Consider the following 25,967-nt stretch of genomic DNA (forward strand, 5'->3'; position numbering starts at 1 on the left):
ACGAGCGGCCGCACACGCAGAGGCGATCGAAAAGGCAAAAGCGTGCTTTTTCACTCAACGCTCGACTAATAGTCTCGCACGACTCAATTATACATAAACCCCGCAGCTTTGTACGAAAAAAGCACGTGCAATAAATACGCAGAGAACGCATCGAAAAGCAGAATTGAGAACCCCCCGGTAATAGAGATCGAAATTTCCAGGCCTTTGTCGTAAAATTGTGCTCCACAGATCTTCATTTTGTGCTTTATCACTGCCATTAAACTTGTAATTCTAAATAAAGTAAATCGCGACTACGCGTTGTTTTTGAAATGCAAGATGTTTCGGGTTCAGAGCAACTCCACAACTCTTTGCTTACTATTCGACGCAGAAATTTGGGCTCGCTAGTGGCCACTGACCTTCTTCATACATATGACACGCAAAGCAACTAGCGGGCCCTGCCCTCATCGCCCTTCCCTTTAAAAAAAAAAGAAAGGAGAAAAAAAAGTGCCACTCCAGGGATCAGATAGCAGATATACCGTATATTAACAACTGTCACATGAAAAGCGGAGACACGCTCCCAAGTGAAGGTCGCAAGATAGAATCGCGCCACCCTTTCAAAAGAGGCGAAAATGCCCATGGGCTTATCTTTAGGTGCACGGTAAAGAACCCCAGGTGGCGCCAAGTTTCCGAAGCCTTCCACTATGCGGCCTCCCCCGTCATATCGTGGTTCTGGGTATACGTTAAGCACCACTAATTATTATTATTACTCCCAAGCGTCCGGCTGGCTTATCCCGTCGAAGAAACGCTGGTCGAAAGGTGCTGGGCACTGCTGGCCAGTAACAACTGTTTATTTTTTTCCGGACTAGCGCGCTTGGCGGGCGGTCCGCAGCCCTATCTTATCGAGCGGGATTAAAAAACAGTCGGTGGCGCGCCCCTTTATCGCGCGGCGGTGCACTCGACTATCGCCCCGTACAAAAAGCGCCCACTCTTTTGAGCAACGGAAGAGTTTCGACTTCACGTGACCTTATTAACACACGCACACGTGATAAGCGAAGCGGCATTTGCAGGTGATAGTGATAACGAAGGCGGCTTTTGTTTGCTACAATGTCCGGACTCCTTCACTGCATGCGTGCGCAGAACGGTACATCGTTTCGGAGGAATTGTATATTGAAGCTGTTCCAGGAGCTCAAATGTTTGCTCACTCTATCAGCTGGAAGAGGCAGAGACTGTCCACCCCCCCCCCCTCTCCGTTAGGTGGGCTGACTATATATAGGCAGGTATGGACGAAACTTCGTTGACGACGCTTTGTCTCGTCTCGATTCCATTCGGCAAACCGGAACACTCGAAGGCTTTGTCTTACTCCTGAGGTAATTCAATACTCCGTCAAAAAGTACTCGGATCATATAGCGGCCACTGTAGCTTGAACCAGAGGCTTCCGCAGGGTTTACCAATGCGGACGAGGAACGCGGGGAAGAATTTTACTTAAAAAAAAAAGCAAGCTTCCCAAAGGATGCAAAGTGAATAGGAAGCACTGTAGCGCTGCCGATAAAAGCCTGGTTTCGGTCCCCGCGGCTTTCCGAGGGAGGGGGGGAGGGGGAGTACACCAGGAGTAGAGTTACTGAAGCATATACAGTATTTCTAACCAGGAGGGCTCGCTTGCAGTTTCGAGGCCAAAATTTTTTTGGATGAGTAGGGGGGGGGGGGGGGGTCACCATGATTTGTGTATGTTCGTGCGTGCGTTTGCATGGGTGGGTGTCATATATAGAAGCAAAACTGAAAATTCTCAGGGGGGGGAGGGGGGAAGAATTTTGGAACCGCCCCTCCCCCCCTGGCTACGCCCGTGCTCACCTGCCATTGTCGTCGAAAATTTGCAAGGTCCTAACCCTACACATTAGCTCATGACGGGCCAGATCAGACAGGGTAAAACTCGGCGCCCTCCCGAGATGATTGATGGCTAGGGGGCGTCTTAAGGAGGTGGCGCATCCGTCGAATTGATTGATTGATTTGTGGGGTTTAACGTCCCAAAACCACCATATGATTATGAGAGACGCCGTAGTGGAGGGCTCCGCAAATTTCGACCACATGGGATTCTTTAACGCGCACCCAAATCTGAGTACACGGGCCTAAAACGGCGCATCCGTCGAAGTATCTCTTTCCGGTCCCAGGAAAAAAAAAAAAAAAAGCTCTACGCGTGGTTCACTATTCTTCACCAGGAAGGCACCAAGGAAAGCTCGATCGCGAAGGCACACAAAACTGGAAGTGTTTTTTCGGAAAGTCGCGAGGATTAAGGATAAGCCTGCCTCGCAGTTCTCTCTTCGAGAGACGGTGAACGTCATCTCGGTGATGCGGACAAAAACAAAAAGCCTTTCGGTTTTTCGGCAAATAAAAAAAAAAAAAAGTCGACGGTTGGCTGCCGGAGGACGCGGCACAGAGAAGGCTGCGGAAGGTCGTATCATCTTCGACCGGGGCAGAGCACGAGACATCGCTGACGCAACGGCGGCTCGCAGAGACAAGACCGCGTGGAACGCTTTACTTTCTGGCAGCCGAGCGCTTTTTCTTCTTTATTTGTCGTCGCCCCCGTATACTAGACGCGGTGGCGCCAACTCGGCGAGAGTCTTCTCCGTCCCGTAGCGCAACAGTGAGGAGAGGCTGTAGAAAGAGAGAGGTCGCAGAGTCGTTGCAAGAGCACCGGCCCACACGTACGCAAAAACACGCGGCGCAAGAACCAGAGGAGTTTTGGCAAGGCCCGTTTCCGGGAACCTCCCCGCACCCTTTCTACAGACGGAGGACACAAAGAGTGATGATAGCGCGACCTGCAGAAGGGTCACTAAGAGAGAAGTTACGTACCTATAGCAGTGACAAACGGAAACCAGGTCAGGACGGCTGGCCGGCAACGAGCGGATCGCTTTATGATTTATTATTTTTTTTATGACGGAGTTTGTCGTACACACCGTTCACACTGACAGCGCTCGCTGCGTCAAGGAGGAGCTTACACCGACGTTACACGCACTGAACCACGTATTACAGTTACAGACCTTCAAAGGCACGTTTTCCGACATTCGAAGTTGGCATGGACGCCAAATAAAAAAATAAAAAAAAAGAGCCAACTTTGCGACTGTACGTATAATGAAAGGCGTCGGAAGTTGCTATCCCGATATCAGGCACGTAGCCGGATTTCTTTCTTGTTTCTTTCAAGGGGGGGGGGGGGGTAACCATCCCTAAAAGCGCAGCCACATTTTTCGGGGGGTGGAGATAACTATTCGTTATGTAAGCGCGTGTCTGTATGTGTGTGTGTATTGTGACAATTTCGGGGGTGGGGTGGGGGTGAATCCCCCTTCCCTGGCTTCGCCAGTGTCTAACTGATATGCTAACAGTAGACGCACTTTCTCATTATTCTGCCCTGTTTTTATCCTGTTCCCCATTTCTTACACTGCTGGTTGTTTATTGAATACAGTAACGCATATTACGAACAGCAAGGCGCATACCATCGTGAAGAAAATAAATGTATTAACCCATAAACCTTAGACAGGAACATTCGTTGTTTCAAATCAAGCGCCGACGAAGCTGCTCGCTTTAATAAAAACTCATCACTCGCTGCTTGTCGCGGTCTCACTTGACTCGCGTTGCAGTAAAATAGATTACTTACGATCAATTGCAGATTAGGCGTATACGGGAATCGATGATTTTCCTCATTCAGTGGATATATAGTCGTCTACAGGTATACACATTTCCAAACGAATTCGACCACACGTGAGAGAACACAGCTAAACGGTGTCGATAAGTTGGGCATATATTCACCTTGAAGCAGCGCCACGTGGAACGAGCTTTCAACAAAACCGTATACCAAGGTCTCGAGATGGTCGCAGATATATATGTATACGTTTGGCACGGTATTGATGTATCCGACGCTCGCCGTACACCTTTGGCCACGTCGAGCAGTACGCCACACGTGTTGGCGTTAGTGGATCATCCAGATTAAACTACAAGTAAATGAATCAACAAACGCACGAAACTTGGCGAAGCAAGTTGTTCCCGTTCTTTTAAAATAAGGCACCGTGACAGACGCGGGACAAGGGAAAGGATTATCCACAGCAAGCCGGTGTATTCAGCTGGCATTCTACACTCGTACAAGCAAGATTAGGCGGCGGTTCAATAAGCGCGTACAGAATCGATGCCAAATAATATTTAGCTGGCATTCTACACTCGTACAAGCAAGATTAGGCGGCGGTTCAATAAGCGCGTACAGAATCGATGCCAAATGAGCGAATCAGGCCCAGCGAAGGTAGACGGCTGTATGTATACAAGTTCGGTGAATGCGAATACTCGGGACGTATACAAGATTATTACAAATCCCGACGCAGGATCCTTGATTTCTGGTTTTCAGATGGAGGCGGAAATGTTGTAGGCCCGTGTGCTCAGGTTTGGGTGCACGTTAAAGAACCCCAGGTGGTCGAAATTTCCGGAGCCCTCCACTACGGCGTCTCTCATAATCATATGGTGGTTTTGGGACGTTAAACCTCACATATCATGATTTCTGGTTTTCGCCGATTAGAAGACTCAGGATTACGTGGCAATAATCCACTTTTCAGACCGGAAGCAGGGTCTGCGCATTCCGAGATCGCGCATTACCACAGACGATACTATAGACGCCCGAGCGCTCAGCACACCTATAGACTTACTGATAAGCCACTGTCGCACGGCCGAAAAAAAGAGAGAATTAAACTCACCTCCACCGATGTACAGCTCAACTTAAACAAGTGCTGCTTCGCCGCTCGAAAACTCCTAATTTTAGGCCATGTTGTATCTACAGAGATGGCATTCTTCCGGATCCGACGAAACTCCATGCCGTTGCTGAATTTACAAAGCCAAAGACCTTCAAAAAACTTCACAGCTTCCTCGGCTTATGTTAATATTTTCATCGTTTTATTCGCAACTTTGCCTCCATAATATCGCCCTTGACTTACCTTCTTGCCAGCAACAGCGACCTTTCTAGTTGGTCGTCAGCTTGCGATAATGCATTCGCCACACTCCGCCACCTTCTTACGTCACCTCCAATACTGCGACACTTTAATCCTCTTGCCCCGACCGAAATACACACGGATGCTAGCAGAGGTGGTCTCGGTGCTGTGCTCGCCCAGCGTAAACCTGGATTTGATGAGTACGGCGTCTCTTACGCCAGCCGTGCGCTCACAAAAGCGGAAGCCAACTATTCAGGCACCAAAAAAGAGTGCCTATAGCCATCATATGGGACACAGGCAAGTTTCGACCCTATCTTTACGGGTGCCCATTCAACGGGGTTACAGATCATCATGCATTATGTTGGCTTTCCTCGTTAAAAGATCCCACGGGCCGGCTCGCCCGTTGGGCGCTTCGGCTACAAGAATACAACATTACAGAAGTTGAAGCACGCTTTCTTTGAGCACAGAGGTTGGTGACGTCAGCATGGCCCACAGGCAAGACCCGAGTCTCCTCCACCAGCCGGTGCTGGTCCTTAAGGTTTAAATCAACAACGCCCCCCAAAGAATCTCCGGATTTTGCTGTATCCGTCAGCGGGAATGGGGAGGGAGCACTATAGGGTTAATTTCGTCATCTCCATAGCACGTAGCACACGGATGTTCGCTGAGAAAAAAAAGACTCTGAATCGGATATACGACAGGTGACTCGATTCGAGGCGAATGCCTTGAACGAGGCTGCATACGCGTACAAGTTGGAAACGTTTCAGATGCTGCGCAGTTGAAAGCTCGGCTCCTCGAATGAGAAGAAGGGGGGGAGGGGGGACGCTTTTCTTTACGCTCTATAGCAAGCGTGCGCAATAGGAAGCGCGCGTATAATTCTCGCGCGATAATTAGCGCGCGCCAGCCACCACCGTTTCCACCTCCGAGCGCTTCTTCGAGCCTGAGCGCGCACAATTAACCACGTTGATTACGCAACGCGCCGTATACAAACCTATAGGCAGTACATGGTGTATACGTATATACCTGTTTAGGCACGTGCGCCTTTCGTTGTAACTGGCGTAGCCGTGTTTTTTTGCAACGCTTTCCTTCATTCTCCCGGTATACATGTTTTCTTATCGTTATAGTGTCCGTCGCGTATATACAACGCTTATGACGTCTCATATAAAACGGCGACTGCTCCAACACGTGGCCTAGAAAGACCTTCCACACGAGCCCCTTGTACACACGGACACCCACACTATACAAGGAGGACAGATTCAGGTGACTGCGGCCGTATAGATAACGCCGCGCTCAAAGCGCGTATGAATGGTCGGGACTCTGATCTCCGAAGTGTGGCAGCTTGGGCTAGTTGGTATGGCATGACGATAGTTATAGCGCGAGACCAAAACGACGACACAGAGACAAGAAGGACACGCTCGCATCCTTTCATTACTCCATAACCAACCGCACATGTGCGGATATATACAGACAGATAGACTGCAGTGCGGCGTCACTGGAGTAATTAACACTGTACGACCGCTACGTGGTGAGAAAACGCGTTGTCCGTGAATGAAGTCACGCGAATGTTATCACGCGTTTGCCAACGTCCCGCAGCAGTGAATACGCTATACATTATAAACTCGTTGCAGCCTCCACGTTGTAGCAAGAACCGAGAGGCTGCACGCGAGCCTGTACGTCACGTGGAAGCCGCCAATAGGGTAGCAAACCAGAGCATGAGTTCGTTTTAATCTCTCTGGTTTTCGTGGGTTTATATCACTATCGTTAAACCTCCCCAATGTGTGTGTGTGGGCCGGGGGGAGGGGGGCAGAGATTGCGTAGCAGTGCAGGTATATATGAGGTACAAGAACAACAACAACAACAACAATAATAATAATAATAATAATAATAATAATAATAATAATAATAATAATAATAATAATAATATCTGGGGTATTACGCTCAAAAACTACGATGTGACAATAAGAGACGCCGCAGTGCAGGGCTCCGGAAGTTTTGGCCGTCTGACGACACGGGCCGTTTCACAGCCCATCGAAACGCGACTACCGCGGCGGGGATCGAACCAGCGACCTTCGGCTCAGCAGCCAGAACAAGGAAGCGAGATGGACCGTCTATGACAACAAGGTCGTCAAGTTCAATCGCATCTTGAGCGAAAGTCTACAACAAGTAGCATTTAATGTAAGCACAACAAATTTACTACACAGCGTTTCAGCTGACACTCCTGAAACCATCACCGATACACAAGTGTGGCTGGGAGCCCAGAATAAACAGCGGCGCCGTGAGATTGCCTGGACGTGCTTTAAATTAAAGAAGTAACGCATCCTTAGGGTAGTATCCTTCGGGTAGTATTCTTAGGGTAGTATCGTCTGTGGCAGCGACACATGGCACTCGCACACAGCGACACCTACGTACACTTCGAGGAATTTCTTACACGACGCAGTGACGTCACGCAAATCAAGCGGTTAAGAGAGAGAGAGAGAGAGAGAGAAAGAGCAATGAAACGACGTGCATTGTCTATCTAACCAACGGATCGGCCACAGTTACACGAGATATAGAGATGATGGTTAAAAAAAAAAGTGGTGAGAAGGGAGGTTGGGGTCACAACGACTGGCCACTCGAGATCGATCGTCAACGATTAAAAAAAAAGGGGGGGACGGAGAGAGAAAAAAACGTGCTCAGAGCGAGGTGAAAAAAAATATATATAAAGGCTTATTGTGTGTGTGTGTGTGTACGTCGCATACAACAGAACTCGTGGCTTGCCCAGCAGGCATGAATATACACGCACACACACAAGTACACACACACTTCGAACGACACTGGCGACCTTCGTTGGCCCAGATTCGCAATCTGCGACGCCGAGACGAAAACGTAGGCACGTGGTGGCCTTTCTTTTGAAAACTGTACACAATGCAACGAGGGGAAAAAGAGAATGGACGAAAGAAAGAAAGAAATAGACGTCCTTTTTTATAAATGGGATAAGCAAATAAGACACGGCCAGCGCTGCCAAAACGAGAGCGCGCGTCGTACACACGACGGCGGCGGGGCAGACCGCGACAAAGACCGATTGCAGACAGCGTTAACGGCGAGACGTGGCAAGCCGGTCAGCAGAGCGACGCATAACCCTCCGCGCGGCCACTCGAAATGAGAACAGTTCTCCGAATCGGGAGAGCGATCGCCCGGACGCGACCCTTTAGAGTATAAGAAATAAAGAAAGGCTGAGACGACAAGGTCTGCCCCGTGACTGGAAGGGACACCGCAACTTCTATTCCACCCTTCCACCGCCCCCCCCCCCCCCCCCGCAATCGTGAATCACGAAGTGGCCCATATTTGGTAATCGTATAAGTACACAGACTGTCGGCATGCTTGTACTTAAAGGACAACGAAGCGTGCTTTGTTTGTTTGAGCCTTGCACAATATGGCACACATCCACTCCGAGGGGATACGCCAAGATGTAGTGGTTTCAGATTTAGTAGATAATTTGAACATCGTTCAATAATACGTTCAAGTAACCTTCGTTTTTTTAGATGGAGGACATATGTCTTGAGACATGCGTCAAAGACGTTAAATATGCTCAGGTGGACAAAATTTCCCGAGTCCTCCACTACAGCGTTTCTTTTCGTAACCATACGGAGGTTTTTGGGTCGTTAAAGCACAATTATTAGTCTTAGCTTCCATTATCACTGGCCGTGCGTAAGCGTCTAAAAAAACACCGCAAAGAAGCAGAACCATTTTCTGAAGGAGAGAAGCCACGCCCTCCATCAACAAGAAAAATCCCGACAGAAAAAAAAAAATCCGAAGGCACAACCGTTACACCTCACGTAACCTGGCATGTCCACCTCCGTTGTGGAGTACGTGCACGTTATCATTCCTGTATTTAAAACTCGAAGTAGCCCTTGTTAGTATCGCTAGTGCACACGCTCGACAGTTCACTTCCGGACACCGACACTAACGTATGTAACGCAATCGCACACGAATAATGTGCCTATAGCAATCATGACTGTGGACTAGCAATCACACCGTACGCAGAAAGAAAGCTTCACACTTTATACGCGCTTGCAAAGCGCATGAAACGAAATTTCATTTGTACAGAACGAGAGAAGTGAAAAAAAAAATGGCCCCGTATCTGCATGTTAATTCGCAAATGTCGTCGAAAGGCGCTATAGTCTTGCGTGTGGAGAGAGGGAACAAAGCATTTATTTGATGTTCTGCGCAAGAAAATCGGTGTTGTTACGGTGCCTCAGATATGCACAATAATTGCTTTTCAATTGACAATCGCACAAGTATGAACGCTGACTGTCGAGCAACATTGGTGGGCGCTGCGGATGAGGTCGGCCGTTTAGGGTGTCGGCTGGTGCCATTTAGAGTACCCGGTACCGTTAAGGGTGCACAAACAGACAGATCAAAATTTTTTGCGTCGAAGGCCCCCCAAGAAAGACTATCGTCTTTAAAAGAACAATGCAACAAAAATAAAGCAGAGGATTTGCAGTTACGGTTAAACAACAACCAGGAAAGCAGAGTTGCGAGTGTAAACGTTGTGTGAACTGAATCGGGACGTACTCGAGAACAATTTTTGCACTAGGCACTGCACATCGATGAACGGCGACGGAGACGGAAAGTATATCAATATATAGGAAACATCACTATCTCAAGCCGGACAAATGCAGAATAGCCAAAGAGACGCAAGTTATCATTTCAATACAGTCGTCGTCGAGTGTTCCCCTTCCTTCAGCGCTTTCCTAACCCGCATGCGCGTTTGTGCAGAGAGAGAGAGACATTCTCTTGCATAACAAACCACTCAAGCAAGAGAGAGAGAAAGATCGCGTAGCGCGAATCGAGTCGATCCGAAAAGAAATAAAGATAAACCAAACACGATAGATTGCGTGGCAACGGCGCCGCTCCGATCGCCCCCACCCCTTCCCCCTCCTCCTTAAGTTCTTTCCATATCGTCAAGCTATACCTACCTTACACCTGAACAATGGAACACGAAAGCTCAGAGGGTAAGGGTGCACACGGAGTGAGGGGGAAAGGCACATTCGGAAACCGGAGCTACACTGCAGAGGACACCGGTGCACGTGCTGAGGAGCACGAGCATAAACAAGAATCGTACGATCCGCTTCGAGGAGGAGGGAAGGAGAGAAGGGCGACGACGATCAGTCCACACACACACACACACACACACACACACACACACACACACACACACACACACACACACACACACACACACACACACACACACACACACACACACACACACACACACACACACACACAAGAGCATGCACTAAAGAAAGAAAAGACAAAGATAAGTTGCGAAGGAGGGAGGGAGAGAGAGAGAGAGAGAGCTGTAGGACAACGGCTGCTGCCTCGCGAGCCCCGAAAATAGAGTAGGTGGCCTGGCTGGCGTGATGGTCGGCCCGGTCGACCCCCCGCGGAACGACACGAACAGGCCGACCGACCGACAGACCCTCGACCTCGCTTCTTTCACTCCCTCACTTCACTAATACCCTCACCACTCGCTCACTCCATTTGGGAGGTGTTTCACCGCCTCCAACAACAGTAAAGATATAGGGGGTATACAACAGAACACGCGCGATATAAAAACAGGACTGGATATTTCTTTTTCTCAGCCGCGCGCGCGCGCGCAAACACATCACTCTCGGGACAAACAGGGCATTTCCTTCTTTCCGTCCTAACAATGGATTAGCGCACTCTCAGCGTATGCTTAAGGAGGAGAGAGAAAGCGAGCCAGTAAACAAGGTATATAACGACGCGCAATCGCTATATACGTGCTTGTATAGAAGTGTCCCTCGCCGCCACCAGGACAGCGATAAGGAAGAACGGGCGAGATCGGGATGAGATAGCGATGAGACCCCCCCCCCCCCCCCCGGAGAACGATAAGGTCACGATAAGAGAGAGAAGTGGCGGCGAGGGATGTGGGTTGAAGTGTGTCGGCCAAGTCGTAAACAGTCGGGAAGAAAGAAATTGCGAGGCGCGCAAGTTCTTACCCCCTTCACGCCTCCCCGTCAAATAATAAAGCCAGAATGTACCCTCCTAACTCTGCTTATCTTATCAAGATTTATAACCGCTTGTGATGGCCTACCCGCGCCGTCGTATCGCGCCAGCCTACGTGAGGACAGCGCATCCACAAAAAGGGGAAAAAAAAAAAACGTTTATCACTCCTGCGATGGATGGGGACAACTCTTGACAGCGGTCGATTCAGGTCTCTTTATTCGAGCAGGCGGGCGATAATCAGTTAATTATATCAATCAATTACATCAATCAAGGCCAGAGAACACATAGGCAGGCTATCTCTCCAGTGATGGGCGACTGAGGAGCAGTAGGAACACGCAAAGACACCGTACATTTGAACGCTATGTATCTACGCAGGAAAGTAACTGTACTGCTTACCTTTATTCAACGTACTTTTGCACCGAAGCATTTCACTGCTGAACATATTCTACTTCCATGTCACGCTATAGACGCAACCATCTCAATATCTTCTTCGTAGCGACGAAAAATACAGCAAACAGCTGAAAGAGCTCAAAATGCAAAGCATTCACCCGTGTGTCCCACATGCAGGACATTAATTTGCATTCTCTCTCTTTCTTATTACCACTGATAGGAGAAAATAAGGAAGTAGAAAGTACCTTGACTGTATATGCAACGACAAGCAAACAAACGACAAAACTAGATAAATAACGATCGGAACAGACAACTATCTCCAACCACGTTGACAACCATCTCCAACCATCTTCAACCCTCCCCCTCCCGTGCCTCTTGCTGGCACCGCGACTGCTCCAGTGCTAATTGAACGGCCACACCCTAAACTCACCGCTACGGCGACAGCTTTAGATTCCTCATCGAACACGAAAAATTGGCCGTCGGTGTAAACACGATTGTTGCAAAAAAAGAATTATCCTAAATGTGACGACGTCCCCATACGAAGTTATCGCGAAGTCAGATATCGCTTGTTGGTGAAAGACAGCGATTACCGAGGCAATGCACAACGACGCGAGGCGCGGAAAGCTTCGCAATGCCTCCGATCTTGGAGTCGGGCGTTAAACCACGTTGTGTGCATGCTTTCACAGACGGCTGCGGGTGGATCCCAATCGAACGAGAGAAAAAAAAAAAAAGACGAGTGTGAATGCCCCGCGAGTCCTTCTGTATAGCTTCCCATGACACAGAAGTGAGACACACGGGCTGTTTTTTTCAGGGCTACGCGCATAAAAACTGTCTCGACGAACGAGACTATAACGCCGCCAGGAAAGCTCGCCGGCATGGGCAGCAATCGGCCTCATCGGAAAAAACACGCACCGACGACGTCAAACACCTGCTCTCGGGTACATTTTTATCTCTTTTTCTTCTTTAGATCACCCGCCTCAAGGACGGGGGTTCTCCCCAAAGGAACGTGGTACCTCGATCGCCTCCCGCTGCCACACTGCTCATTAAATTTCACCCTCTCGCCTCCTGTGCGCCCTCGTTGCTCTCTCTCTTTTTCCACTTATCAAACAGCGAGACTGCAAAACGTGTATGTATAGGCATACGTGCCCCGAACGCCAACGCACTTTCCAGCCTCGCTGCAAGTACCGTGCAGCACTAGTAAGGGCTCGCGTACGCGGCTCGTCGTATGCCAGCGATGTGTTCGATGTCATGTCGACGAAGCTTATCATGCGGGCGTTTCGAAGAAAGACGACGCCCAATTTACCGCGTAGTGCGGCAAAATGTGCGTCTGGCGTACGTACCCGAAGTCACCGTAGAGATAGCAGAAGCTTCTTTCGTCACTGTATCGACGTAGCATTTATTATTTCTATTTTTCTGGACGACGAGGAGAAACATAAATCTAGTCGCACAACTTAGAATGTGAAAAAGCGCGTATTTAAGAAAGTATTCGTTGTTGTGGTTGTTTATCGTTAAAAACGACAGTATGCGTCAGAAAGTTCGACAAGGATTTGTGTTCCCGAAGAAAATTTTCGTATTAAGACTGACGTCACGATTTAACGGCCATCACATATTCATTCTTACTTTCCACACGACACACACTTTCCTTGATTAACACGTGGGGTTTAACGTTCCAAAACCACCATATGATTATGAGAGACGCCGTATTGGAGGGCTCCGGAAATGTTGACCACCTGGGGTTCTTCAACGTGCACCCAAATCTGAGCACACGGGCCTACAACATTTCCGCCTCCATCGGAAATGCAGCCGCCCGCAGCCGGGATTCGATCTCGCGACCTGCGGGTCAGCAGCCGAATACCTTAGCCACCAGACAACCGCGGCGGGGCACACACTATTTCCTTGCTATGACCAGGTAAAGAGCTAGGTTTGTAAAGCGCTAGAGCTAATTAACAAATATAATGACGATCACGAGAAAGAGGATGCGAAATTCCATTAAGAATTTCTCTGTTCATTTCCTCAGAAACGGTATAGGTGTTAATTTTGATTGATATGCGGGGTTTAACGTCCCAAAAACCACCATACGAGTAAGGTGTTAATTCTACAGAGTGCTTTCTTAAGAGAGAGCGGGGTTTCCCGAAAGCCGCACTGCATGGTACTGTGCTTGCGCAGAACGTCGTCAGCCTCCGCACTGGCGGTTGCCAAGGCAGTTATCACCCTACGGGGGCAAAGCAGCGCAGCAAAGCTCTGCTATAAGGATTAACGGAAAGCAGCAGCAGCAGCAGAAACGACAGCCTTGAACCATTTGGAGCAAGGTGCGGTGTAAACAAGCGAATTCACATACGCACGGTGGCCTTACATTGATATACAGGAACACGTGACGCACGTGGACCTGTTCTGTCTCTTTTTTTTTTTAAACAGACATACGGGAGTTAGAATGGGAAAGGGGGTGCACTTGAAGGAAGAAAGGACGCTTATACCTGCCCCCCCCCCCCCTCACTTATTCCGAAGGAAGGGAGCTGTTTACTAACAAGCGGGAAGTCTCGCCGCTCCGACGTCGGGCGCCCCAGGAGGACAAACGCATTATTCACACACAGCTTACGTGGAAAATCAGTGGGAGGAGGATAAAAGGGAAGGCTAACAACCTGAGCGTGCCCCTCTCTCTCTCTTTTGGCGACGTCATAAGGGTTAGCGGACGTCCTTGGTCTGTGCGCGGTTAGGACGATACGCGTTACACGGAGTTTAGTTCTAAACTTCAGAAAGAAGGGGAAAAATATTCTACCCAGTTCGAAGCCGTTAAAACTGCCCCTTTTTCCTTTGGCAATAGATTTTCACTTAATCATTTCATCCGCTGTTTCTTTGCTCTCCAGGCTCAGCTGTGTGGGTACCGCGCTAGTTTATATATATATATATATATATATATATATATATATATATATATATATATATATATATATATATATATATATATATATATATATATATATATATGCTCATCCTCGGACGCACTGGGACGCTGTGGTAGTAGCGCAGGTGCGATCCAGAACCAACCCACTCGTCCAGAAATCATAACGGTGGCGAAGATACAACGGTAGCGTTACCATTCATCATTTCGTTTTACTCATTTTTATATTCGCTCAAAACTCTTGTTAGGTGAGCTGCATGACTACTACTACTACTACTACTACTACTACTACTACTACTACTACTACTACTACCACCACCAAGGGATCCCGAGCACTAACACCCCCCCCCCTCCCTTTCTTCCTACGGCGAAATATGAGCGACGTTTTAAGGAGAAATGGGAGAAGGGGGGGGGGGGGCTTGCTCGGCATTTTACCACCACCACCACCACCACCACCACCACCACCAACACCACCACCACCACCACCACCACCACCACCACTACTACTACTACTATTACCACTTACTGTTTGTTCTGCTTAGCAAACTTTTGAAACAAACTTGTTGTTAGCAGATGTTTCTGTTTTTACGTCTGCTGTAGACGCCGGGAGGCGGTTGATGAACGGAGGGACTTCGCGCGGTATATTGAGGTGCTTGGCCACAAACAAACAAACAAACAAACAAACAAACAAACAAACAAACAAACAAACAAACAAACAAACAAACAAACAAACAAATTGCGACCTCATCATCGTTAGCGAAGTCAAACTGCGACTCGCCATAATTACCGGCAGCACGCAGGAAACGTGCGCGACCTCGCTTTAGGGCGAAGGGAAGTGCGCGAAAAGGAAGGTCTACAGTTCGGCGACCCCGAACAAGCGATTAGGCGAAGATCGACAAAGCGGAAAAAGAAAAGGGTGCGGCGAGTGTGCGAAGCTGCCTGTAGGCAGCGCAATCGTATATACACGTCAGACTGAGTGAGTACCGTCGTGCACGCTGCTGTGAGCGATTATTGGGAAAACCGCGGTAAATGCTTCGGCATCTTTTAGGCTGGCAGTTAGCCGTCAGCAGTAAACAGCAGCCGACGTTTATACAGTTAGCATTCGAGCAATAAATAACGGCAGTAGAATTCGATCGCGAACTGAGCAAGTTTTTATACACTCAGATGTCGTCGCCCGCCGAACAATCGACGAAAACTAGGTCGGGTCGTGAAAGACATCCGAAGAGAAACTATAGCCTATATATACAACCTATATGGCATATTACAGCTGTAGTCGATATTGTGTGTACACACACACACACACACACACACACACACGCACGCACGCACACGCACACACGTGTAAATTACAAGAAAACAACAGCCGCCGACCGGGCAGATATGCGGGGAAAGCAAATGCTAAAGTGTGTCAACGGCTCCGGGAAAGATTGTAGTCCGCTGGGTATATAGCGTGCGTGTACTACGTGCGCCCTTTGTGTACGCAGTTCGTTACTGCTATCGTGCGACACCAACAGAAACAGCAACAAGCTTGAAGGCGAGGCGCTGCCAAAGCTCGCTCTTCGAATACTCTCTCGTACTCGCTTCCCCCCCACCCCTTCTACCAATCACTTCAGTTAACCCCCTCCCCCCTCCCTCAACATCTCCTTCACCTTTCCTAAAGCACCATTCCAGGCGCCTTATAAGACCGACGCCAGTCACCTGCAGCGGAAGTGACAGGCTCTTAGAAGTACTTGTTGCTGAGATAGTTGGTTCGTCATACTGAGGGAACTTCTAGACGCATAAAAAAACACACCACAAGAAGAAAGACACACAGAGAAAAGAGCGCGTTTCTCTGTGTGTCTTTCTTTTTGTGGTGCGTGTGTTTTTTTACGCGTCCTAGAAGTTGCCTCAGTATATGACAGGCTCTCAAGCGAACCAGTTTTCTTTTCTTGCTCCTATATCGCCTCGTTCGCTGGCTTGTTTGTCTTTTCTTTTTTTCTTTCTTTCTTTCTTACTCCTATATCGCCTCGTTCGCTGGCTTGTTTGCCCTTTCTTTCTTTCTGTATGTTCAGGCTTTCACGCCTCGCCGCTAAGACGGAGAGACAGACAACCGAGAGGAGGTCACGCCAGTGGAAACGGAACGCGAAGTCAACAAAGTGACCGCGGGGCGCGACCGGTGCACAAGTACCGGGCGCGCCATTCACATCGGCGAATGGAACCGCGTAAATGTTGTCCGATTTCGAAATTGGGAAACGCGAAGCACATCCACCAGCTTTATCCACCAATACCATTCGGAAACGACCTACGAACACTGCCGAAAAATGCGGAACAAGCAGTAATAAAAAAAAAATAATCGGTGGACATCTCGATCGCTACAGTGAGATTAAATGAAGGCGCTGTTGTCGTATTTAATGATAGCCAACGTCAGCCCCAGCTAAACAGCAGCTATAGCCAACAGCTGCCGTAAGTTAGCGATAACTATAGGCAACAACAGCCTGCCAAACCTATATGAACGACGTAGCTAACACAAAGTACAGCGAAACTAAACAATCACGCACTTTCTCTGCGAACGAACTAGTTTTCACACCCATGGGGCAGCTCTCTCAGTCGCACTGGGCCAGCTAGACAACTGCGTTCACAGAAGACGAAATGCTAGGCCACTGGCCCACCCTGTCTTCAGCGCGAGCGGCTACATACGAAGGCGTTCTGCGGTTTCTTCGAGAAAACGGACCGAACGGCGCACGAAGAAGCGTGGCAGCTTGGGCTAGTTGGTATGGCATGACGATAGTGTCCTTCGTGTCCTTCTTGTCTCTGTGTCGTCGTTTTTGTTCTCGCGCTATATAACTATCGTCAGGCGTACTATACGACTGATCTTAGACAATGTTGGCGTTCTGCTTTTAGACAGTGCTATGGCCATGACATTGAAGTGTTGTCAGAGAGACTCCTTCTCTAGCATTCTTTCGTACTTTCATACCACTTCTCCAATAGAGGGCAGCTAACCGGGGATTTACACAGGTTCACATCCCTACATTTCCTCTACCTTCATCTATCTCTGATCAATATCGTCAACACAACCAATATTGTTCCGTAGTTGGCACTCATTTAGCCATAATTAGCGAACACTATCCGTCACTTCACCAGTGCTGGTAGGGTATCGCATTCGAGTCTGTGTGTTTACGCACCATGGCAGACCGTGGATGGAGGAGGCCCGCATGAACCTCGCGGCGAGCGACCGATTGCGAGCCGACTGATAACGAACGAATAACGTCCGCACTGCGCCATCTTGCGCCGCAGCATCGGCCTTCCCCGTGCATAACGGAACCGGCGAGCACGCAGAGGACCCGGGTTCGAATCCCATTGTGTCTTTAACATTTTTTTAAAGCAACTCGAAGGGCCCCTTTATGCGTTCGCATAAAAAACGACTCGAACACGAAAATTTATTGTAACTAAATGTCTTGATCCTTCCATAGGTCCCCTCCGAAAGCTTTCTGGACCTAACTTGCTTTACGCGTTGCCTCCGAGATCGGAGGCATTGCAAGCTTTGTGCACTTAACAGAGCTTTAGCACTGCCTCCGTGATCGGTCCACTTTTGATCAAGCGACGACGTCACGCGACGACACCGCGATGAAGGCACAATTTTAGCGCTATATATGTGACGTCATGCTGCCGTCATAACGTGATCTTCTCCGAAAGCTTTCTGGACCTAACTTGCTTTACGCGTTGCCTCCGAGATCGGAGGCATTGCAAGCTTTGTGCACTTAACAGAGCTTTAGCACTGCCTCCGTGATCGGTCCACTTTTGATCAAGCGACGACGTCACGCGACGACACCGCGATGAAGGCACAATTTTAGCGCTATATATGTGACGTCATGCTGCCGTCATAACGTGATCTTCTGCATCCCCGCGTGTTAACACCGACGGTCGACATTTTTGTTTGTTTTTTTTTTGCGTTTGATGAAGCACCTAAGTACATTTATTTTTTTTTTCATTTTTCGCCTGAAAAGCATACGGCGGGCATAATATAGCACACCGTGAAACAACTAGGAGCCTTGAAATATTCATATCAGTTTGAAAAAAAAAAAGAAAAGAAATACTCTGTATACAGCTGAGTCTGCGGCCACGGTTTGAAGCTATTACTGCTTTCGCACATTTATTGCATTCAGCGCTCGTCGGCTTGCTAAAGCAGCAACGGATGCGAACGAGACGGAAAGAATCAAAAAGAAGATTTTTGTATAGACGGCAGAACTTCCCATGGGTTTCGTCGCGTATTCAAAATACCATGCACCGAAGGGCGGAGCCAATCTTCGGAATACATGCTCAATAAAAACCATTTCTTTCAGCGCAAGAGACGGACGTTCTGACTCACAGGTTTTGGTGTTGCCAGTAAGGAGATTACGTCAAGGGAAGGACATACTCGAGGCCCATGTGTACTTAGATTTAGGTGCACGTTAACAACAACAACAACAACAACAACAACAACAACAACAACGCAGGTGGTCTAAGCTTCCAGAGCCCTCCTTCACGGTTCCTCTCACAACCATATCGTGGTTATTATTATTATTATTATTATTATTATTTAAAGCGCGGACAGTGAATCAAAGAGCCGATTGCAACGCCTTAAAAACAGACGGTGTAGAAAGAATTTATCAAGGAGCCCTAATTTACTTACGGCGATTCATTCCTACAATATTCTACTGAGCTACGTCGAAAGCGAAGCTTAAAAATTAACGAATCTGGCAACGCCGGACACATGTGAGCAAGCACGTGGGAAACGAGCCGAGGTGATATAACGGCGCGGGTTTTATCATCACCATACTCGGAGCGCAAAAAAAAAAAAAAAAAACGAGCTTGGAAACTTTTTTTATCAGGTGGTCAGCCCGAGCAGCAGCAGGCAGACTCTTTTCCACGTACAACGGAACGGCAGATCGATCGTCACACATGATTCCCACGTGCGTCGCCTTATCAATATCGCGCGACGGTAGATATCGGAAGAGCAGGCGACAAAAAGCAGCAACAACACACGTAGACGACACAAATACGAGGGGGCTGATACATCACATAGCTCGGATGGATATGTTGGGTTTGAACGCCCCAAATCCACCACATGATTATGAGAGACGCCGTAGTGGAGGGCTCCGGAAATTTCGACCACCTGGGGTTCTTTAACGTGGTACCCAAATCTGGGCACACGGGCCTACAACATTTCTTCGCCTCCATCGGAAATGCAGTCGCCGAAGCCGGGATTCGATCCCGCGACCTGCGGGTCAGCAGCCGAGAACCTTAGCCACTAGACCACCGCGGCGGGGCTATAGCACAAAGCTCAACGATTTATATTCGTACCAAACATAGTTTCTACCGAATCGTACTGATCACCTTATCTGATGAAAGCGAGCAGTTGATAAGATTGTACGAGGGTGAAACAACACAAACTGCGTAAACATCATCCAGTCACCGATATTACATTCGCAAGTGTCTTGTTTTCGTCGTCAGTGGCCGGATGTGTTTTTTTCTTTTTTTCAAAATGTAGCTATGGCAAATACGCTGTACCCCGCTTATCAGACATGCATCACACCAAAGTCTCTGAACAGAACAGATAAAGATAATTAAAGATAATCTCGTTTCCACGGTGTCTACGTGCTTGCAAACCTGTACGGCCAGAACCAACGTGTTCTGGGTTACAACCGACAATTAATGAACGTAAGTGAAAATGTTTTAATGAGCAATGCCGCAAAGACCAAGGCACGGACACGAACATTACGTTCTGTGCTTGCTGGCATGAAAAAAAATTAAGATTGAAGATTTCAATACCCCATTCCCCCTATACTCCACAGTTTTTAAATTTTCCTCGTGTACACAAACACGCACGACCCAGGTATAATGAGTAGTTACCCCTCCTTTCTCTCTAGAATTATGATCACGCCCCTGCAGCACTCGAGCAGCGGTTGATACAAAGAAACAGGCAGCCGGTATAATGACGTCAGGTTCTCCATCCTGCGCGGGACAAGTGAAATCGAGCAAAAAACGGTGTAATGGTACTTTGATTGGCTGTTTCTGACGCCGTTGGCGCGCAGAAAGCGGTCATATACGCTACAACGCAGTTAAAAAAGGTCACTCTAATCGAACTTAATATTATATATATATATATATATATATATATATATATATATATATATATATATATATATATATATATATATATATATATATATATATATAGTAATGAATCTGAATAACGGACGCTCTGCTGGTAATGAAGAAGACGAGGATGATCGGTGGCTGTAGTATTTAGCTCGCGCACGCCGCTCGCCATTAGCCAGACCTGCCTGATAAAGCACATTTTGCCAAGCTGCGTCTGAACATTTCTCGACGTAGAACACCTTTATTTTAATATATGTATTCTTCAGTGCCCCTTTGAAGAATGTTCAGTTGCGTCGGCACACACAGGTTTTTTAGAAAGGCCGAACGCTTGACTAACGCCGGCCGCGCTTGCCAAGAAAGGTAGGGTTCTTTTTTTTTCTATTTCCTCCGCAGCATCATCCTGAGGCAGTGAAGCCATCACAGCGAAGCGACGAGGCGCCTCACAGGAGCGCCATTAAGCAAGCACACGGAGAGGGTGTCCTTGACACCTTTCTCTCGCTCCCTCCCTTCCTCAGTCTCCATCTCAATTCCGCACACACAGTACATGGAGAGAGATAGAAACACACACACACACACACGACGACAAGAGCGGAAGGACAAAAGAGTAGAAAAAGGGAGAAAGAGAAAGATGCCAAAAAAAAAAAAAAACTAAGAACAGAGCGCGAGAGGACATCTCGAATCTCAGTCGCCCTGACGATAGTTATACAGCGCGAAAACAGAACGACTACACAAGGGACAAGAAGGACAAGGAGGACACGAGCGCTAACTTCCAAATCGTGTCCTTCTTGTCCCTTCTGTGGTCGTTCTGTTCTCGCGCCATAACTATCGTGATGTCATACCAACTAGACCAATCCGCCACACTCAGTCGCCCCTTTCGCTCGGGATAACAGCGCATGTAGCTTCTCTTCCTCCTCTGAACCTCTCCTCCTCCTCCTAACACTACACGATATGTCCTAACACTGCACGATATGACATGCGCATGACCGGAGCAGCACGCTCTCACAACGCACGCGCATGGGCTACCGAGGAAACCAAGAGAGAACGGGAGAGGAGGGAAGGCAGTGAGCTTGCGCACATGCACTCCGAGCCGAACGGTGTGAGAGAGGAGGAGAGAATGGACGTAGAGAGTATATAGGGTGAAAAGTATCTCGCTCTTTGTCGAAGAGTGCCTGCTACAAAGAGATGAAGACGGGAGGCTCCTCAAGTCTATATGTAATTTTATTTTACTTTTTTTTCTGTTCGTTACGAAAAAGAAGTAGAAGACGCGCGAATTTAATTGCGCCCGCCGGCGAGGAAGTATCGCGCGCGGAGGAGACGCGGTCCACCAGGGAGAACAATGCGAACGGGGCCGTTTCGGGTGTATACCTGCCCGAGCGTGAAAAAAAAAAAAAACCGAGCTAACGCGTATTTTCTTTCTTATTATACAGTCTCAGTAAACAATACGCACGTACGCGCCTTGCGGGACAATGGTTGGACCCCGCTGGTGCCTGTCTCAAATACTATATATATGCCTAATTTTGCCCAGTTTATCTTTCAAGGCCAGCGGCAACTGACTTGCGCTTTCTTTCAGGGCTTCAACGGTAGCTTGAGAGTATGGCCTGATTGAGTGAGTGAGTAGGTGAAGGAGAACAACTTTATTATGGTCCAGTGCAGACGCTGAAGTTGCCACGCGTCACCCGGCTACTCCCAGGTGGGGACCGGCAGGTCTAGCCTGACGGCCCTGTCGCGGGCAGACTGCTGGACGGCCAGGATTCGGTCCTGAAGTTCTGGGCTGTGCAGAAGCGCATCCCATACTCGGGTTTGCTATAAGTCGACCCACGAATAAGCGCGCGCACACACACACACACACACACACACACACACACACACACACACACACACACACACACACACACACACACACACACACACACACACACACACACACACACACACGTTTGTGTGTGACGAACGCTGCTGTCTGCGCGTGCAAGTGGCCTACGAAATCAACGGACGAGGACAAGTTCGCATGCTTATATGTACAGTCGGCGTCGAAGGTTTTAGAGACCACTATATACGTCCATAAAACTCCAGCATGCAGAGGACCCCAGCAGAGCACCGCTAAAAACCGGTACGGTTTTTAGCATTTTTCTTCTTTTTTTTTTTGAAAGGCCAGAAATCTAACCTTCAAGCCAGCTTGCTGTGCGGGAATATTCTGCTTTATCTCGCGTCTCACTGTACCCAAACTTCTGACGCCGATTGCACACATTAACGAAGTCTTCATCGAGCTACACACACAAAAAAAGACAGCCTGCATGCGATGGTAAAATGCACTAAGAGCTCCTAACCACCAATGCAATACTAGTATTACTACCAGGGTGCCTCGATACAAGTTACGAAAAGACTCTACTAACGCAAAAGGGCGAGAGGATCGTCCGAGGACAAAAGCCTTCGTTCGGAGAGCGGGCCAGCACGTTGGCGCGGGCTGCAGGATGCGAATGGCGTTTAATTGTTCGCGTTCACCTCCCCGATTCCCAACACCAAGATATAATTACGAGAGAGGGCCCAAAAACGAGGGCTCCGTAAATTTCGGCCCTCGAGGGGGGGGGGGGGGCTTCAACGTGCGCCCAAATCAAAGTACACGGGTCTTCCACCTTTAGCCTCCCATTTAAATGCTGGCACCACGGCCGCGGGATTCGATCACGCGACCTTCGGTTCAGGACGGCAAACCAAAAGCAATTAACAATTGTATCGGGCCAGTTGGTATGAATATATCTTGGTAGGAAGCGCAGCAACTATTATACACAACACAGCGCTTCTGTTATGTGCAATAGTTGCTGCGCTTCCTACCAAGATAAAACAAAAATCGACGCAGAAAACAAGGGTCAAATTAACGACTCGGTATATACACTGTATGGTGCCTGATGACTTCGGCGCGCCTTATAAAAATATCCTGGTTTCGAAGTGTGAAAACCGGGAGTTTCATCATGAACTTTCATAACGGCAGATGGGAGCGGAATCGAAAAGGATACAACCGCGACACGTTATACAGTGGTTCACAGTATACGAGTTGCAACAAGATGGCCATGGCACAAGGGCTCCAAGCCAACACTGCAACGCCGGCCAAAGTGAAGTTGGTTTGGAAAATACCAGTAGTCGAAAGAAGTGTTTACGTCACTGACTGTTTCCCAAGTCAGCAGCACAGCGCACTGTTGGCGTCACTTCGGCGACGCTGGCGGCATGTCGAAACTCGCATTCAATGTGAGCAGCAACGCGCTGGCTGCGGTCAAGGTGACCCCAAGCCTGAGCAAAGACACCGACAAACGTTAAATTAGTTCACAAGTCACCGCTAAATGAAAGAGTCTAATTCACCAGTCTTTTTTTTTTTCTTTCTTTCTTGATGTATAGGGCCACTAGGTAGTGTCCGCACCATTTTCAACACAGACAACGTGTTGCAACTCCTAGTGAGCGGATTCCGGTTGCCCCGTCGCGGTGGTAAAGTGGGATTCCGGTTGCACCACCGCGGTGGTGCAGTGGAGATGGCGCTCAGCTGCTAATCCGAAGGTTGCGGGATCGAATCCCGGCTGCTGCGGCATCCGCGTTTTTGATGGAGGTGAAAGCGTTCGAGGCACATGTGCTTGGTTTGGGTACCCGCTAAAGGACCCCAGGTTGTCGAAATTTCCGGAGGCTTCCACTACGGCATCTCTCATAATCACATCGTCGTTTTGGGACGTCGAATCGCCGATATTAAAGCCAAAGCTGTTAGGAGATCACAACTCGGGTCACGCGCAGCGCCGCAGTTTTCCACCGCCGCCGGTGTCCGTAGCCATGCGTACTATCGCATAAAATAAGAAAAAAAAAAGAAACTTATTATACGAAACACTAAAGACATGCGGTGACAGTGAGATTCGAACCCCGGACCACTGCGTGCCAGCCCAGTATTCTACCGCCGAGCGACGCCTGTGCTTGGGATTCGCTCGTTAACTTGCCTCAGACAGGCTTGATGTCGGCAAAGTAATCGCGTTATTATATAATGAACAATACAGCGTTTTAGAACCGCAAAAAAAAAAAAACGTCACGCAATGCGAATCGCGTAACGAGTGGGTCGTCCATTGATCCAACCCATTATAAACTCTTGTTCTTGATCACTTTTTAACTGCGGCGCATATCCACTCCAGGCATAATCATTTTTTTTGATAGATAGATAGATAAAGCTCTTTATTCAGTACAATACAGTGCAAGTAAAAAGTTGATATAATACAGAAGGAGGTCCCAAAGTAAAAACAGTCAGGGGGACCTCCTGTGAATTCATGTATAAAAATATAGACAACTGTTGTTCATCGTCGTCAGCCACTGAATGCAACACAAAACCCGTTACGAGTGTTAGGCGGATACCACGCTTCTCCAAAGAATGACGAATGATAGTATTGTGAATGCCGGCCTAGCATGCAAAAATTATGAATACCTCATGGCGTACTGGGTACTCAGCAAGTGTGCTTCTAGCACTTACTCAAAGAGTGTTTAGAAAAGCCTCTGAAAGGTCACTGTTCATGATTTCGCTGAGACTGTTCTGCGCCTTCCGCGCAGGCCTGGCGTTTATTATTATTATTATTATTATTATTATTATTATTATTATTATTATTATTATTATTATTATTATGTTCCGGTAGTGTTTTGAAGTGGAAGACCCACTGAGAGGACAAAGTGAGGCTTGCCATTGCTTTGGTGCCTCAGTTTTGGGACATTGCCTCGGGGATGCTTTCAATGCCGTTTGCGATTATATTCAGGCATCCAAACGTATATATTTGTGATCTTCAATCAAATAATAATCATTTATTACTCCCCCCCCCCCCCCCCAAAAAAAAATTCTAAATGGCAAAGTGAAGTAAACGCAGCTGAGTGGTAATCACAACACCTGAAATCTCAAAATTTCTCAACTTGACTTGTCTATTTTTTTTTCTCGTTCGCTCTCTTTTTATGTGAGTTTCCTTACATTAGTCATATTATAATACAAATTCATTACACATAGTTAAATTATCACAGAAAACTGCATTACGCTTTCTTGGCCAATCAACCTGAGTGGGTATGAGCCATCAGTCCAGGGAAAGAAACAAACATTGCTTTTGTATAGGCGGCAAAATTTTCCCCTGTTCGGGGACTTCACATGGACAGTGCGCATCTAGAGAGAGAGAGAGAGAGAGAGAGAGAGAGAGAGAAAGGCGCCACGTCGCACGTATGCAGCAATGCACGCAAGTATACGCGGGTCTGGACAGGCGGGGGACGAGCGAGGACCACGCCACGCAGAGCGCGCCCTCGATCCCAAGTGCGGCGAGGCCTTATCAAAGCATCGCGGCTGCTGCTGTGCGGAAAGACAGTCGTCTCCACCCTATCCTCCTCCTCGCCGGGACAACGAAGGATGCGCGCTACACGTACACGCTGCACCGTATTTTCCCAGGAACTACGCGCATCCCGCGTAACATATGATTCACGAAGGCGGCATTTACACTTGGGGAAAACAAAACAAAGTCGCATAACGGCACGCATGCAGCTTCGCCCGAGTGGTGCCCGCGGACCGATTGAAATGCGGAGCTGGCCAGCTTTCTGCGTCTCGCTTCAGTTCTTTTTTTCCTTTTTAT

The 25,967-nt window shown here is 48.2% G+C and overlaps 1 protein-coding gene across 2 annotated transcripts in view; it reads right to left on the reverse strand.

Moving 5' to 3' along the window:
* The window catches only part of Lk6 (MAPK interacting serine/threonine Lk6 kinase), a 163,095-nt gene that overhangs the window by 10,508 nt on the left and 126,620 nt on the right, over positions 1–25,967 (reverse strand). The window lies entirely within an intron of this gene.

This window comes from Rhipicephalus microplus, chromosome 10 (assembly GCF_043290135.1).
Source record: "Rhipicephalus microplus isolate Deutch F79 chromosome 10, USDA_Rmic, whole genome shotgun sequence".
NCBI lineage: Eukaryota > Metazoa > Arthropoda > Arachnida > Ixodida > Ixodidae > Rhipicephalus > Rhipicephalus microplus.